The 14,317-nt window shown below is 40.0% G+C and overlaps 1 long non-coding RNA gene across 1 annotated transcript in view; it reads left to right on the top strand.

Moving 5' to 3' along the window:
* LOC122913944 overlaps positions 1 to 1,650 on the top strand; it is a 32,490-nt gene extending 30,840 nt beyond the window's left edge. The window contains exon 3 of the long non-coding RNA XR_006385752.1: positions 1,621 to 1,650. This is a non-coding gene — a long non-coding RNA (uncharacterized LOC122913944). The remainder of the gene's footprint in view (positions 1 to 1,620) is intronic.
* Positions 1,651 to 14,317: the final 12,667 nt, after the last annotated feature.

Here is a 14,317-nt window from a genome sequence, read left to right as displayed (position 1 = left end):
TAGGGTTAAATTTGATGCCATGCTTGGCTTTTAATAAATGACCAAGAAATACTGAAAATACCCTAAATTCCTGCTCATACTAAAACTCCATTCTTTAGTGTCTGGGTAGATGTGCGATAATTGGTTTACTGTAACTTCAAAGCCATCTGAGACCTAGATCTCCATCCCACCTCCCTCCCTGAATGGTGGTAGTGCTGCTGGTGGACCAAATATGATATGAAGAAATAGAATACAGCCTGATATTACTTTGCAGAATAAACATCTTCCAGTAGTTTTAAGTGGATGCTAAATACACAAAGCTAATTATTTTCCTGAACTGGTGTCCTTCAGAGATTAAATTGTAGTCTATTTCCTACCCACTCATGGTTGTGTCAAGAATTCTCCAAGCAATGCAATCTAAGAACAGCAACCGTGGTAGAGAGTATTCCTGCCATGCTGGTCCTTGAATATCTTTTCAGGGACTTGAATTATGTTGCTAATTATTTCAAGTTTCCACTTTCCTTTGTTGGTGTTGGCCTATAGAATGTATGGTTCTTTCCTCTAACATCTCAGCGGGTGTTTTTGAGAGCAGAAAACACTCATCTGTGGAAGACAGAGATGAAATGTTTATACTATGAGAAGGTATAGTCATGCAGCATTTATCAGAACCAGGAAATGCCTGACCTGTGCTTCCCTCTGTTCAGGTTTATTTTCTGGAGGTGCTGACTGAGGTGAGACCCCAACCAGACTCATTAAAGTTAGTCTTTTGATCTCTGTATGGGAACAATTAGAGTTCTTCTCCAAATATAATGGCTATCAAGAAAAAAGGACAGTTCTTTGAAAGTTTAGAGACAAGCAAACTGTACCCAGACTTCCACGTCAGAGAGAGGATTCAGTCTATTTCCCTTTGGCTGGCCCAGAGCACATAGAGTCCCCCTCTGCCAACTTCTAATGGCAGAGCACAGTCCCAGCCACTGTCTCAGGGGTCATAGGAGCTCCAGCTTGTCTCTGCACCATGGTGCTACTAAAACTGCAAGCAACATTTGTCCAGGGAAACTGCTTTTTATGAATCCAGAATTACCCTGATCCCCAAACCAGTCAAAGACCCCAACAAAGAGGAGAATTTCACACCAATACCCCTGATGAATATAGATGTCAATATTCTCAACAAGATCACAATTAATAGGATCTTACAGTACATTGAGAGGGGTATACCCTACGAACAGGTGGGATTTATCCCTGGGATGCAGGGGTGGTTCGACATTTGCAAAGTATTCATTGTGATAGAACAAATCAATAAGAAAAGAGAGAAAAAACACATGGTCTTCTCAATTGATGCAGAAATAGCATTTGAACAAAATCCAGCATCCATTTCTGATTAAAACCATTCAAAGTATAGGGATAGAGGGAACATTCCTAAACTTCATCAAATCTATCTATGAAAACCCAAAACAAATATCATTATCAATGGGGAAAAGTTGACAGCCTTCCCTTTGAGATCAGGGACATGAAAGGATACCTACTCTCACCACTACTGTTCAACATAGTATTAAATGTCCTAGGAACAGCAATCAGACAACAAAGAGAAATAAAATGTAATCAAATTGGCAAAGAATAAGTCAAACTCTCTTTTTTTTGCAGATGACATGATACTTTATATGGAAAACCGAGACTATTAGAACTCATACAGCAAATCAGCAATGTGCAGGATACAAAACCAATGTACAGGGGTGCCTGGATGGCTCAGTGGGTTAAAGTCTCTGCCTTCATCTCAGGTCATCATCCCAGGGTCATGGGTTCAAGTCCCACAACGGGATCTCTGCTCTGCATGGAGCCTGCTTCCTCCTCTCTCTCTGCCTGCTACTCTGCCTACTTGTGATTTCCGTCTGTCAAATAAATGAATAAAATCTTTTAAAAAATCAATATACAAAAATAATTTGGTTTCTTACACAATAACAATTAAAATATAGAAGGGGAAAATAGAGTATTGATTCCGTTTATGATTGCACCCAAAACCATAAGATACCTTGGAATAAACCTAGCCAATAACATACAGTATCTGTACTCAAGGAACTACAGAACACTCATGAAAGAAACTGAAGAAGACTAAAAGATGGAAAAGCATTCTATGCTCATGGACCAGAAGAATGAACATTGTTAAAATGCCTATACTGCCTAGAACAATCTATACTTCCAATAACATCCTGATCAAAACTCCACCAGCAATTTTCAAAGTGCTGGAATAAGCAATCCTCAAATTTGTAGGGAGCCAGAAGAGACACCATACTGCTAAGGAAATGTTAAAAAAGAAAAACAAACCTGTGGGTATCACGTTACCTGATTTCAAGCTTTACTACAGAACTGTGGTCATCAAGGCAACCTGGTACTGACACAAAAACAGACATATCAACCAGTGGAACAGAGTAGAGAGTCCACAAATGGACCCACAGCTCTGTGGTCAAATAATCTTTGACAAAACAGGAAAAAATATCCAGTGGAAAAAAGACAGCCTCTTCAATAAATACTAGAAAAATTGGAGAAAATTTGAAAGCTATGTGTAGAAGAAGGCACTTGACCATTGGAGAAAATTGGAGAGCTATGTGTAGGAGAAAACACTCGACCATGTTATCACACCATACACAAAGATAAACTGAAAATAGGTAAATGAAATCAACGTGTGAAAAGAATTCACAAGAATCCTAAAGAAGAACATGGATAGTAACCACTTTGACATGGGTCATAGCAACTTCTTTCAAGACATGTCTCCAAAGGCAAAGAAAAAAAAGTGAAAATAAAATTTTGGGACTTCACTGAGATCAAAAGATTTTGCACAGCAAAGGGAAGAGTCAACAAAACAAAGCAGCAACCTACAAAGTGGTAAAATATATTTGCAAATGACACGACAGACAAGGGGCTGGTATAAAAGATTTATAAAGAACACCTCAGGGGGAGGAGACAAGATGGCGGAGAAGTAGCAGGTGAGACTACCTCAGCTAGCAGGAGATCAGCTAGAGAGATTATCTAAAGATTGCAAACACCTGCAAATCCATCGACAGATCGAAGAGAAGAACAGCAATTCTAGAAACAGAAAAACAACCACTTTCTGAAAGGTAGGACTGGCAGAGAAATGAATCCAAAGCGACGGGAAGATAGACCCCGGGGGGAGGGGCCGGCTCCCGGCAAGCGGCGGAGCAACGGAGCACAAAATCAGGACTTTTAAAAGTGTGTTCTACTGAGGGACATCACTCCGGAGGCTAAACCGGGGCAAAGCCCACACGGGGTCGGCGTGACCTCAGGTCCTGCGTGGTCACAGAAGGATCGGGGGTGTCTGAGTGTAGCAGAGCTTGTGGATATTGGAGCGAGAAGGCCGGCTGCAGACAGAGCCGACAGTGAGCTCGCAGCTTGGAGTTGCCTTGAACCGGTCGCAAGCTCGGTGAGCTCGGAGCTCGGCCGGAGGTTGGGCAGACGCGAGTTAATGGGAGCTGTTCGCTGAGGGCACACTGGGGAGCGGGACCCCGGGCTCTCGGCTCCTCCGGGCGGAGACCAGGAGGCCGCCATTTGTATTCCCGTCCTCTGGAACTCTACGGAAAGCGCTCAGGGAACAAAAGCTCCTGCAAGCAAAGCCGAGCAGATCACTCACCCCGGCCCCTGGTAAGGGCGGTGTAATTCCGCCTGGGGCAAAGACACTTGAGAATCACTACACCAGGCCCCTCCCCCAGAAGATCAACAAGAAATCCAGCCAAGACCAAGTTCACCTAACAAGGAGTGCAGTTTCAATACCAAGGAGAGAGCACCAGAATTCCAGAGGAGGAGAAAACAAACCACGGAACTCATGGCTTTCTGCCTGTGATTTTTCAGTCTTGCAGTTAATTTAATTTTTTTCTTTTTCATTTTTTTTCTCTTCTTCTGCTAAAATTTTTTATAACCATTACCCTTTTCTTTTTCAACGTTTTTTAACTAGATTATCTAATATATATATATTTTTCTTTTTTATACTTTTGTTTATTCATTTTCTTTTTTATAATTCTTTTTTTTTCTTTTTTTTCTTTCTTTCTTTTTGAACCTTTTTTTATCCCCAAATAAGAAGAGATCCTAATCTCTTCAATCTTTTTTTTTAATTCTTTTTTAAATTCTTGATTGAATTTTTAATTCAATCTCTTTTTTTTATTCTTTTTTTCTTTTTTTTTCTTTGTTTCTTTTTGAACCTCTTTTTATCCCCAAATCAGAAGAGATCCCAATCAGAAGAGATTGGGAGATCTCAATCAAAGGAGATCCCAATCAGAGGAGATCCCTCACCCAATCGTGAGGGGGGAGAAATCCCCCCTCACGATTTGGGATCTCTTCTGATTTGGTTAAAGCATATTTTCCTGGGATTGTTGCCACCCTTTTAGTATTTTACTTGCTCCTTCATATACTCTTAGCTGGACAAAATGACAAGGCGGAAAAATTCACAACAAAAAAACGAACAAGAGGCAGTACCGAAGGCTAGGGACCTAATCAATACAGACATTGGTAATATGTTAGATCTAGAGTTCAAAATGACAATTCTCAAGGTTATAGCCGGGCTTGAAAAAGGCATGGAAGATATTAGAGAAACCCTCTCCAGAGATATAAAAGCCCTTTCTGGAGAAATAAAAGAACTAAAATCTAACCAAGTTGAAATCAAAAAAGCTATTAATGAAGTTCAATAAAAAATGGAGGCTCTCACTGCTAGGATAAATGAGGCAGAAGAAAGAATTAGCGATATAGAAGACCAAATGACAGAGAATAAAGAAGCTGAGCAAAAGAGGGACAAACAGCTACTGGACCATGAGGGGAGAATTCGAGAGATAAGTGACACTATAAGACGAAACAACATTAGAATAATTGGGATTCCAGAAGAAGAAGAAAGAGAGAGGGGAGCAGAAGGTATACTGGAGAGAATTATTGGGGAGAATTTCCCCAATATGGCAAAGGGAACGAGCATCAAAATTCAGGAGGTTCAGAGTACGCCCCTCAAAATCAATAAGAATAGGCCCACACCCCGTCACCTAATAGTAAAATTTACAAGCCTTAGTGACAAAGAGAAAATCCTGAAAGCAGCCCGGGAAAAGAAGACTGTAACATACAATGGTAAAAGTATTAGATTGGCAGCTGACTTATCCACAGAGACCTGGCAGGCCAGAAAGAGCTGGCATGACATTTTCAGAGCACTAAACGAGAAAAACATGCAGCCAAGAATACTATATCCAGCTAGGCTATCATTGAAAATAGAAGGAGAGATTAAAAGCTTCCAGGACAAACAAAAACTGAAAGAATTTGCAAACACCAAACCAGCTCTACAAGAAATACTGAAAGGGGTCCTCTAAGCAAAGAGAGAGCCTACAAGTGGTAGATCAGAAAGGAACAGAGACAATATACAGTAACAGTCACCTTACAGGCAATACAATGGCACTAAAATCATATCTCTCAATAGTTACCCTGAATGTTAATGGGCTAAATGCCCCAATCAAAAGACACAGGGTATCAGAATGGATAAAAAAACAAAACCCATCTATATGTTGCCTCCAAGAAACTCATTTTAAACCCGAAGACACCTCCAGACTTAAAGTGAGGGGGTGGAAAAGAATTTACCATGCTAATGGACATCATAAAAAAGCAGGAGTGGCAATCCTTATATCAGATCAATTAGATTTTAAGCCAAAGACTATAATAAGAGATGAGGAAGGACACTATATCATACTCAAAGGGTCTGTCCAACAAGAAGATCTAACAATTTTAAATATCTATGCCCCCAACGTGGGCGCAGCCAACTATATAAACCAATTAATAACAAAATCAAAGAAACACATCAACAATAATACAATAATAGTAGGGGATTTAACACTCCCCTCACTGAAATGGACAGATCATCCAAGCAAAAAATCAACAGGGAAATAAAGGCCTTAAATGATACACTGGATGAGATGGACATCACAGATATATTCAGAACATTTCATCCCAAAGCAACAGAATACACATTCTTCTCTAGTGCACATGGAACATTCTCCAGAATAGATCACATCCTCGGTCCTAAATCAGGACTCAACCGGTATCAAAAGATTGGGATCATTCCCTGCATATTTTCAGACCACAATGCTCTGAAGCTAGAACTCAACCACAAGAGGAGGTTTGGAAAGAACACAAATACATGGAGACTAAACAGCATCCTTCTAAAGAATGAATGGGTCAAACGGGATATTAAAGAAGAATTGAAAAAAATCATGGAAACAAATGATAATGAAAATACAACGGTTCAAAATCTGTGGGACACAACAAAGGCAGTCCTGAGAGGAAAATATATAGCGGTACAAGCTTTTCTCAAGAAACAAGAAAGGTCTCAGGTACACAACCTAACCCTACACCTAAAGGAGCTGGAGAAAGAACAAGAAAGAAACCCTAAGCCCAGCAGGAGAAGAGAAATCATAAAGATCAGAGCAGAAATCAATGAAATAGAAACCAAAAAAACAATAGAACAAATCAACCAAACTAGGAGCTGGTTCTTTGAAAGAATTAATAAAATTGATAAACCCTTGGCCAGTCTTATCAAAAAGAAAAGAGAAAGGACCCAAATAAATAAAATCATGAATGAAAAAGGAGAGATCACAACTAACACCAAAGAAATACAAACTATTATAAGAACATACTATGAGCAACTCTACGCCAACAAATTTGACAATCTGGAAAAAATGGATGCATTCCTAGAAACATATAAACTACCAAAATTGAACCAGGAAGAAATAGAAAGCCTGAACAGACCCATAACCAGTAAGGAGATTGAAACAGTCATTAAAAATCTCCAAACAAACAAAAGCCCAGGGCCAGATGGCTTCCCGGGGGAATTCTACCAAACATTTAAAGAAGAACTAATTCTTATTCTCCTGAAACTGTTCCAAAAAATAGAAATGGAAGGACAACTCCTAAACTCATTTTATGAGACCAGCATCACCTTGATCCCAATACCAGACAAGGATCCCATCAAAAAAAAGAGCTATAGACCAATATCCTTGATGAACACAGATGCAAAAATTCTCACCAAAATACTAGCCAATAGGATTCAACAGTACATTAAAAGGATTATTCACCACGACCAAGTGGGATTTATTCCAGTGCTGCAAGGTTGGTTCAACATCCGCAAATCAGTCAATGTGATACAACACATCAATAAAAGAAAGAACCAGAACCATATGATACTCTCAATAGATGCTGAAAAAGCATTTGACAAAGTACAGCATCCCTTCCCGATCAAAACCCTTCAAAGTGTAGGGATAGAGGGCACATACCTCAATATCATCAAAGCCATCTATGAAAAACCCACTGCAAATATCATTCTCAATGGAGAAAAACTGAAAGCTTTTCCACTAAGGTCAGGAACACGGCAAGGATGTCCATTATCACCACTGCTATTCAACATAGTACTAGAAGTCCTAGCCTCAGCAATCAGACAACAAAAGGAAATTAAAGGCATCCAAATCGGCAAAGAAGAAGTCAAATTATCAGTCTTCGCAGATGATATGATACTCTATGTGGAAAACCCAAAAGACTCCACTCCAAAACTGCTAGAACTTGTACAGGAATTCAGTAAAGTGTCAGGATATAAGATCAATGCACAGAAATCAGTTGCATTTCTCTACACCAACAACAAGACAGAAGAAAGAGAAATTAAGGAGTCAATCCCATTTACAATTGCACCGCAAACCATAAGATACCTAGGAATAAACATAACCTAAGAGGCACAGAATCTATACTCAGAAAACTATAAAGTACTCATGAAAGAAATTGAGGAAGACACAAAGAAATGGAAAAATGTTCCATGCTCCTGGATTGGAAGAATAAATATTGTGAAAATGTCTATGCTACCTAAAGCAATCTACACATTTAATGCAATTCCTATCAAAGTACCATCCATCTTTTTCAAAGAAATGGAACAAATAATTTTAAAATTTATATGGAACCAGAAAAGACCTCGAATAGCCAAAGGGATATTGAAAAACAAAGCCAAAGTTGGTGGCATCACAATTCCGGACTTCAAGCTTTATTACAAAGCTGTCATCATCAAGACACCATGGTACTGGCACAAAAACAGACACATAGACCAATGGAACAGAATAGAGAGCCCAGAAATAGACCCTTAACTCTATGGTCAGCTAATCTTCGACAAAGCAGGAAAGAATGTCCAATGGAAAAAAGACAGCCTCTTCAATAAATGGTGTTGGGAAAATTGGACAGCCACGTGCAGAAAAATGAAATTGGACCATTTCCTTACACCACACACACAAATAGATTCAAAATGGATTAAGGACCTCAATGTGAGAAAGGAGTCCGTCAAAATCCTTGAGGAGAACACAGGCAGCAACCTCTTCGACCTCAGCCACAGCAACATCTTCCTAGGAACACCGCCAAAGGCAAGGGAAGCAAAGGCAAAAATGAACTTTTTGGATTTCATCAAAATCAAAAGCTTTTGCACAGCAAAGGAAACAGTTAACAAAACCAAAAGACAACTGACAGAATGGGAGAAGATATTTGCAAACGACATATCAGATAAAGGACTAGTGTCCAAAATCTATAAAGAACTTAACAAACTCAACACCCAAAGAACTAATAATCCAATCAAGAAATGGGCAGAGGGCATGAACAGACGTTTCTGCCAAGAAGACATCCAGATGGCCAACAGACACATGAAAAAGTGCTCCATATCACTCGGCATCAGGGAAATACAAATCAAAACCACAATGAGATATCACCTCACACCAGTCAGAATGGCTAAAATCAACAAGTCAGGAAATGACAGATGCTGGCGAGGATGCGGAGAAAGGGGAACCCTCCTACACTGTTGGTGGGAATGCAAGCTGGTGCAACCATTCTGGAAAACAGCATGGAGGTTCCTCAAAATGTTGAAAATAGAACTGCCCTATGACCCAGCAATTGCACTACTGGGAATTTACCCTAAAGATACAAACGTAGTGATCCAAAGGGGCACGTGCACCCGAATGTTTATAGCAGCAATGTCCACAATAGCCAAACTATGGAAAGAACCTAGTTGTCCATCAACAGATGAATGGATCAAGAAGATGTGGTATATATACACAATGGAATACTATGCAGCCATCAAAAGAAACGAAATCTTGCCATTTGTGCCAACATGGATGGAACTAGAGGGTATCATGCTTAGCGAAATAACTCAAGCGGAGAAAGACAACTATCATATGATCTCCCTGATATGAGGAAGTGGTGATGCAACATGGGGGCTTAAGTGGGTAGGAGAAGAATCCATGAAACAAGATGGGATAGGGAGGGAGACAAACCATAAGTGACTCTTAATCCCACGAAACAAACTGTGGGTTGCTGGGGGTAGGGGGGTTGGGAGAAGGGGGGTAGGGTTATGGACATTGGGGAGGGTATGTGCTTTTGGGTAAATTGGAAGGGGAGATGAACCATGAGAGACTATGGACTCTGAAAAACAGTCTGAGGGGTTTGAAGTGGCTGGGGGGTAGGAGGTTGGGGTGCCAGGTGGTGGGTATTATAGAGGGCACAGCTTGCATGGTGCACTGGGTGTGGTGAAAAAATAATGAATACTGTTTTTCTGAAAATAAATAAATTGGGAAAAAAATAAATAAAGTATTCCAAAGAGAAAATAAGTAAAGCATTTATGTTTCAGTTTCAGTTCCCAATTTGGGAACCAAATTGGAAAGGGTTCTACTCTTTATAATTTCAATCACTAAATTAACAATAAATGTATAATCTGGTAGCATTCCAACATTCAAAGAGCATGCCCTTGAAACTCATGATGTTTCCCTGACATTGGGTCTACAAAAAACTCTGGAACCATAACTGTTAATATTACACCAGTTGTATATAACTTTTCAACAGGTTAAGTCAATGAGAAAGTCAGGATGCTTGTAGGGCAGATTAATTTGTGATGGAAGGAAAATGCTTAGAGTCAAAAATGGGGTCTTTTTAGTCATTATTTAACTTCAGATAAAACTTAAATATAAAACGTGCTTTTAGGGGCACCTGCATGGCTCACTTGGTTAAACCCTTCTCTTTGGCTGAAGTCATGATCCTGGAGTCCTGGGCTGGAGTCCAGTTTCTTGTTAGCCTCCCTACTTGGAGGAGAGTCTGCTTTCTCCCTCTCCCCTGCCCCTTCCTCTACTGATTCTCTCTTTCAAAAAAAATAAGATATATTGGAAATAATAGAATGGCAAAACAATTCTGAAATCCCAGCTGGGAGACACCATGAAAACAAATGACACATACATAAAATTCAGCTTGCTGACTGTGATTGGAGTGTAAATGGATAAAGAACACAAATGTATCATCAAACATGAGTGTAATAGTGGAAGGATTGATCAAGAGATTTTTTTCCTTCAATAAACAAAGGTATGTGCTTATAAAAAAAGATAAAACCTCATAGAAACTATTTTTTCCACCAAAGGGAATGCTGTAACTTTCTTTAAAGTATTAATGGAAAACGAAAGACTAGAAGTCATTCTTTCATGTTGATGCTTTTAACAGTAGCATAAATATCCTGCTATATGTCCCCATGGAGTCAAAATAGTAGAGGCTTTGGAACATACAGAGAAAATGAAAAAGACAAAATCACTTGCCCTTCCTCCCCTTAGTTTTGTCATCCAAAATATTAAGGTCACAGTGATTTTGTTAGGGTCATCATATGCATCAAATGAAACAATACACATGAAAGCAGCTAGCAACCTCACACAGAATAAACTCACAAAAGAGAACCAGTTTTGGTAATCTTACTTGATCAGGAAATAAGGACAATTAGACATCTTTCAGGAATGTTTTAGTCAGCATTCAAACTCCTTCTCATTTCAATATTGCTCTATTCAAAGTATAAATCTTAAACAGTAAGATCAAGGCAACAAAATGCTGTTCATTTCTTGGAGCCATATTGCAGCTCTACAGAAAATAGTAATTTGGCTGCTGAGATTTTAATATGGTATTGGGTTTCTCAAATTTAGATATTATATATGACTGTAAGGTGAGATTTCAAGTGAAGATCGGGTGAGTCTAACGTTTCTCTTTTTCCATTGTACACAAGGAATATATGCCTTACCATTGGTAAATGCTGCTCAGCAAACGTTATTACAGTTCTAGGATGTGCCAGGTGTGGGGGGGATGCAGGATGTACTACTGTCCCAAGGAGGATCACTACAGTAAGGCCAATATACTTTTCCTAACCACTCAAGGTTATTTGTGATTCAGGCATGGTATGCCAAATTAACCTCATTGGTGCAATCTATGGTCATATTTAGAAAGTGTGTGCAGATGGCTGAATGTTCCCTGGCCAGGCAGTGGATCAGTAACTCACCAGATTCAGAAATCATCTCCTGAGCATTCACATCACGGATTAAGGCTCCAGAGAGCTCATGGGGAGGAATTTTTGTTTGTACTTTTCCCTGTTCTTAAAGAGAAATTTTTCAGCGGTGGTGAAAAGCACATAACAAAAACTGTGAAGAACTTTCTATATAGAAGTCTTAAATTTGAAAGTCAGTCTTCATCTTCTTGGGTCTGTTAAAAAGAAAGCCATAGAGATGCCTGGGTGTCTCCATTGGTTAAATATCTGCCTTATGCTCAGGTCATGATCTGAGTGCTCTGGGATCAAGTCCCACTTAAGGATCCCTGATTTTCTCCCTCTGCCTGCTGCTCCCCTTGCTTGTGTTCTCTCTCTCTCTCTCTCTCTCTCTCTCTCTCTCTCTCTCTCTGACAAAAATAAATAAATAAAATCTTAAAGAAAAAAAAAACCCTACATACCAAAAATGACAAGCTTTAACTTAAGGCCCAGGTCACTAAACCAAAACTTACTACTTAACTCAAGTACAATTTCAACCCCCGGACGAGAACTTTAAGCAGTGAACATCAGAGTTTCCTCTTCAGCCCCAGGAAGATTCCTGATCGATCCCTCCCATTCCTCTTAGGAGGGAAATAATACATAATACAATGGATTTTTTTAAAAATATTTTACCCATTTATTTGACAGCAGATACCGCAAGTAGGCAGAGAGGCAGAAGGCAGGGTTGGGGAAAGGACTCCCTGCTGAGCATTGAGCCCAATGTGGGGCTCCATCCCTGGACCTTGAGATCATGACCTGTGCCAACGGCAGAGGCTTAACCCACTGAGCTACCCAGACATCCCACAATGGACGTTTTGTTAATGATTTCCCTTTTTTCTCCTTTTCCTTTGCTGTAATCCTTTGGAGCTCACCTATACTTGCAAGGTGGGATGATGCCTCACCCATGAATTAATTAATACAGCCTTTGTATCTTTAACATTTACTTGGTTGAATTTTTGTTATTTAATCAATTTGGTGGCAGCAGCGGGATCAGAAGTGGACTTCCACGGACATTCAGACACAAGGAGAAACAGGTGTGGGAGCCCTGAGTCCTTTGTGTTCCGTGTCTTCCCTGCTATTTTCAAGTCCTATGGGTGAGTTCCTCTTGGTTCTGAGCTCCCCTAACTTTCTATTCAGGCTCCTGATCTAATTGGCTTTCAGGTCAACATGGGCTGGCCAAGGGCTATGCCCAGATCCCAGCTGAGCTGGCGTGTTTGTCTAGAGCTCTATTGAGCTTGCATATTTTCCCAGAGTCCAACTGAACTAGCAGAAACGTCTGCCCTGAGCCAAGCCCCTAATCTTTCAGATACCAGTTCCCTGGGTATAATCCAAGCATGGTTACAGGAAGAATTGTTGATTCCCACAGAACCTTCCTTGTCCAGAACTCAGTAGTATCTTTACTGTCCACACACCAAGGTGTACGTTATTGTTTGTCTTGTTTCATTTGTAGATAAAGACTACTCCTAACAGAGATCTCAGAGGCAGAATAACATGCAAAAATTGGAAGGCATTGGTCAAGCACTCAAAATCTATTAGAGCCATTGCAACCCCAAGAACACACCCTTGGTATTATACGTTGGTCAGGGAGCGGGTAGGCAGGACAATAGGTCAGCCTTATCCTCAAGAAAACTCGTGTACTGAGAGCTAACACTGTAACACACATACAATCCCCAATTCCAGGACACATTCCTGCAAGGTGTTAGCTCTTCTCAGAGAAGTCTTAGCTCCTAGGATCCTTAAATTATGATGAGTCAAGCTCACCACCTTCTAGTACACGTGCTTATTGCACAACTAACAACTATTGTCCCAAATACTACTGATATCTAGCAAACATTCAAGATCCTACTAAGCTTGTTTTGTGTCCTAAGGAACTGGCTTGGTAACTGCATGTTGGAGATTCAAAAATAAGGCCTGACAGAAGTGTGAACTACAACTTATTTGTGGATATATAGCTGGGCAGAAAGGGATGTTAATTCCATTAGTGGCTAGTTTTCATTCTGCTGCCAGCCCTCAGGACAATTAGATCCTAGAAATACAATGTCCAAAATGGGGAAATTTCCAATGAGATAACAGCACTTAAGAAATGCATTTAGAAACAAGCATTCTCCAATTAAGCAGACTAAGACACCTCTGTTAATTGGCAAGAGAAGCTATAAAATGTTTCAAAATTCCAAAGTTATTCAGAAGTCTATAAAATGTTTCAAAATTCCAAAGTTATTCAAACATACATTGTAAAAGTTTAAAATTTTATAAGTTTAAAATTTAAAAATTAAAGGTTGGAGAAGTACCTAAAACAGAAAAACCTGTTGAAGACTGATATAACTCCTAGTGCTCCCATTTTTGCTCCTTTGAGCACTCATTCTAGTCTTAATTGTTTTTCCACTCTGCAGACTACACAGCAATAAACAGATGTCTGCCACAGTCATGGCCTTCATCACACCCATTTGAGAGGGCCCCCAAATGACCTCCTCCCAGAGCTGATGAAACTGGATGATTTCTGGAAAACTACCATATAGGTATAGTACTATACACCCAAACAGATAAGTGGAAATTCCAGGAAAGTCCAGGGCCTGCAGAAAGTGTCCTGCAAAAACTGGCACTGTAGATGGTTACAAACCCTTAGCAGAATTAGCTCCTTCCAAATCTCTCTGTCTGCAGTGCTTGATCCAGAGAGGATAATAAAATTTCACATTGTCTCATCCTTCTAAGTCCAGACCCATTCCTATGGATCCCTTCTCTCACAGATATAGGCTATTGCTTTCTTGCTGGTGGCATCCTGCATAATTGTTCTTAGCTTTCTGCCTGCTGGGGACCCGCGGCTCGTTACTTACTTCCTTTGGCTCTCACTGTGAGTGACTCTGGATCTTGGAAGAGAGTATCTTTGCGCCCCCTTTGGGAACCCATCTTATACCCAAGTGGGGTCATTCCATACTGCCAAAAATCCTTAAAATTAAAATTATGCACCCA

This window comes from Neovison vison, chromosome 7, assembly GCF_020171115.1.
Source record: "Neovison vison isolate M4711 chromosome 7, ASM_NN_V1, whole genome shotgun sequence".
In the NCBI taxonomy this organism is placed as follows: Eukaryota; Metazoa; Chordata; class Mammalia; order Carnivora; family Mustelidae; genus Neogale; species Neogale vison.
The sequence above is the reverse complement of the archived record's forward strand: the minus strand, read 5'-3'. Positions and strand labels throughout refer to the sequence as shown.